The sequence below is a fragment of the Ostrea edulis genome, chromosome 6 (assembly GCF_947568905.1).
Source record: "Ostrea edulis chromosome 6, xbOstEdul1.1, whole genome shotgun sequence".
Taxonomy (NCBI): domain Eukaryota; kingdom Metazoa; phylum Mollusca; class Bivalvia; order Ostreida; family Ostreidae; genus Ostrea; species Ostrea edulis.
Window position 1 is genome coordinate 31,152,797 of NC_079169.1, and position 3,427 is coordinate 31,156,223.

General features: G+C 36.6%; 1 long non-coding RNA gene across 3 annotated transcripts; it reads left to right on the plus strand.

Moving 5' to 3' along the window:
* LOC125646656 (uncharacterized) lies at nucleotides 1–3,427 on the plus strand. Of its 3 annotated transcripts, XR_007359790.2 has the most exons (7): nucleotides 1–114; nucleotides 326–642; nucleotides 742–905; nucleotides 1,469–1,660; nucleotides 1,926–2,176; nucleotides 2,249–2,513; nucleotides 3,126–3,427. It is a non-coding gene; the product is annotated as an uncharacterized LOC125646656 (long non-coding RNA). The 3 variants fall into 3 exon arrangements; XR_007359789.2 differs by having other exon boundaries at nucleotides 1,926–2,513; XR_007359791.2 differs by lacking the exon at nucleotides 1,926–2,176.

The following is a 3,427-nucleotide window of genomic DNA, read 5'->3' on the forward strand; positions in this document are numbered from 1 at the left end:
AAAAGGGCAGAGCGGGTGAGTGCGTGTACTTTGAGACGACGGGTATAACTGTCACACATTACAGAAGTATGGAGTTCTTGAAAGTCCTCGTGGTTTTGATCGTAGTTTCGCACGGTAAGATTTTTTTTCATGGAAAGACTTTTTTGTCTCAACCTTTCCACCATGAATATTGAGATTGGAGTGTATTGGCAAGTATTTTACAGCTCTAGTAAAAGAGATTATATTATTCGAACACGCACAAAATGGAGTGCAGGTAATTCTAGTCTTTTGAATAACATGATGATTTCTGTGTTCACATGAACTGCGTTGTCTTATTTTCATACAGGTTCGCTATCAAAGCCGGTGAGTTCTGAGGATGAACTATATGTCATTGTCGGAAAACTAGAGAGAGTCTCGCAGCAAGTTTTAAGACAGTATGTGGCTGACGGTAGTAGGCACGAGGATTCTATGAGCGGTATCGTGTCACTGAGCGGATCTACACCAGAATTCCCCATCCCCGGTACCAGACCACTCGGGCTTTGGGGGCTCGATAACGACGAACTTGACCCCCTCCTCTCCAACATACAAAAGAATCAACAAAATGTTCGGAAAGCTCCTAAAGCCATACTTCAGCAGTTTCCCAAGTGGACCATATTCATGCAAGTATGTTTGAAATACCAAGTCAGCATGAGATGTTTTCAAATGTTAATAATTGTGGATTCATTACATTTAACATTTCATTGACGTCCCATCGACTTTCAGTGGAGATGCAGTTAACACCACGTAATGTTGTTGCAATGCTGAATGCATGGTATGACAACAATGAACAATGATGACCAAAGAACATGCTTTCTTTAACGTTGCCAGAGAGCTCTTAGATGCCCATTTCCAGTGTGCAGTGACAAGAATCAACCAAATAGTTTTCGGTAAGTATAGCTATAGTTATTATAAATTATATAATATATAATATATTTATTTTATTATAAATGAATATAATAATAGCTATACTGAATTGATACTTGACCGGACCTAAACCGAAATGCATTCTCTAAATTTGGCAGCTGTAATTTGATAAGTGCATGATGCCCGTATGAACAAAATATTTTAAAATATAGGTTGTAAGTGTTTGTCTTTCATGCTACAATAAAAGACGAGAAATATTGCAACATTTGATTTTAAAAAAATTATTGAAAAAACACTAAAAATTTGTTGGAAATACGAGATGCAAACATGCAAGCCAGCATGCCACGGGTTTTTGAAATTTCTCACCCAGACAGGGTTTTTTTTAAAAAAAATTTTTGGCAAATAAGTCCATAATAAAATGACAAACCATAGCATTTCAACCCTCTACACACCAATTATATCGGGCGTTTAATGAAATACATGAGAGAAAAATGCAAATGCTTTTTGTCCTTTCGCTTTACATCTTGTGTATCGTTACAAAAACGGTTGTATAAAGAAACTCTAATATGAACTGAACTTAATCCAGATGTTTTCAAGGACCAAGTACGTGCAATGGCCAAAGATGATTGGAAAATTAACACTTACGTGAGGAAAGTCTTGGGGATTTGGATAACAGATATGGCCGTTGTGGACAAAGTCGCCAATAAAATGGTTTTGACGGCGCATAGACATGCCTAAGGGGACATTATGGAGCACATTGAATATTTCCAACTTAATGGTATTTGTAAATCTTTGCTAATTTACTGTATACTGGTATATTTGGGTAAGCGTGGTTTTACTATTTATACTGTTACAATGTTTCAGATATCGTGGAATTCCTTACGTTAGGGTTAATGTACGAGTATCGCTCCATTGCTTTTAAGGAATGGAGTGATACGAGTACATTGAAGTCCACTGTAAACATTAATAAAAACTAAACTTTGTGCATTTTAATCATATCTTACGTTTTTCATTCTTTTGCATTTATATCTACTTGTATACAGGTTAACCTACTTTCCGAACACTCCATTCCTGAAAAATAATGGAGTGTTCGAACAAAAGAATGACATCATAGGTGGATTTAAAAAAAAATGAAAATGCTCATGTGGAAAGCTGAGCAAGATAAATGGACACCAGTCATGTTCGATGAGAAATTGAATAAACTTTTCACGGACAATGACCTTGTCTTTCAATGTCCGAGTGTGCAAGATCTATGGAAATTCCATCAAACAATTGTTAGCCATTTTCAAGAGAGGTAAGGCTTAAATTGTACAATTTTCGTCGTTTTATTATATTTTTCTGTATTGCTAAATATCTGATTCACTAGATGAATGTACCGGTTCCATTGGACTTTTTCCCCTGGAAAACGTAAAGCAGGTTAACCGAAATAAAACCCTTTGCTGAGACAGAGGCTTGGCTAAAAGAAGTCCTATCCACATACATGACTACAGACGCCACTCCCGCCATTACTGCCATCCTCCAAGTGTACACGGACTACATCAGGTCGGCCATGCTGCACTTCGAACAAGTGGAGAACCACGTGACCAGCGGAAATACGGCCGACATCACAAATTTCATGTCGGAATTCCTCGGTAAGGATTTGGATAACACTGAATACTAGTATACATAATTGTATTGAGCTTACAGTCTCTTAAACTATTACAGTTTCATTTTAAGGTATCCGATCCATAAAAGCATATTTTCACAAAAAGTCGAATATCTGTAGCACTAAATCTTTTGTGAAAACAAAATGCCCGATTTTTAGTGAGATAAAGATGGCACAGAGAGAGATGATGCCACATTTATTTATAGTGAATTAAGATTTTTTTGGGTCTTCCCCCCTTGTAGATATGTAGAAAATGAAATATCACAATTTGTATGTTGACCTTTACTTTTCTTCGCATATTTTGAAAGACCATGATAATGGGAATCTTTTCACCATGAGCTGTCTTTGGAAATTATATTCTAATTGACTTTATGTCATGTCTTATTTTCTCATAGGGATTAATGTTGATCTCTATAACAGATATTTCTTATTTGTCGTGACAATTTTGAATTTTTTGTTGTTGAATCACTGTATGTTAATTATCTTTCATTTCATATCAAGTTTTGTATTACATAACAATTATTGGGGGGGGGGGGGGAGTTTTATGGATCGGATACCTTAAGGAAATGTGTAACTTTGATTATACATACAATTGCAGCACCGTATCAGCTACAGTATTTGCAGTCCATCTTTGAATTCCTCAATACTGTGAATACCCGCGACATCATGGAAATGGGACAAGTAAGGAATGAAAATACCGGTAACGGACATTCCAAGGGTAGATGCACGGAATTCAACGGAGAATGTAGATGAAACGGACACCATGAGCGTATGATGTATGGGGTATCGACATGGGATATCCGAACCGTGTGAAAAGGGCTATTCCTTGCAAATCATTCACCCTTTCGTAGTGCTTTCAAAAACTTCTTTGCTTTGAAAAATAAAATATCATATACCAAA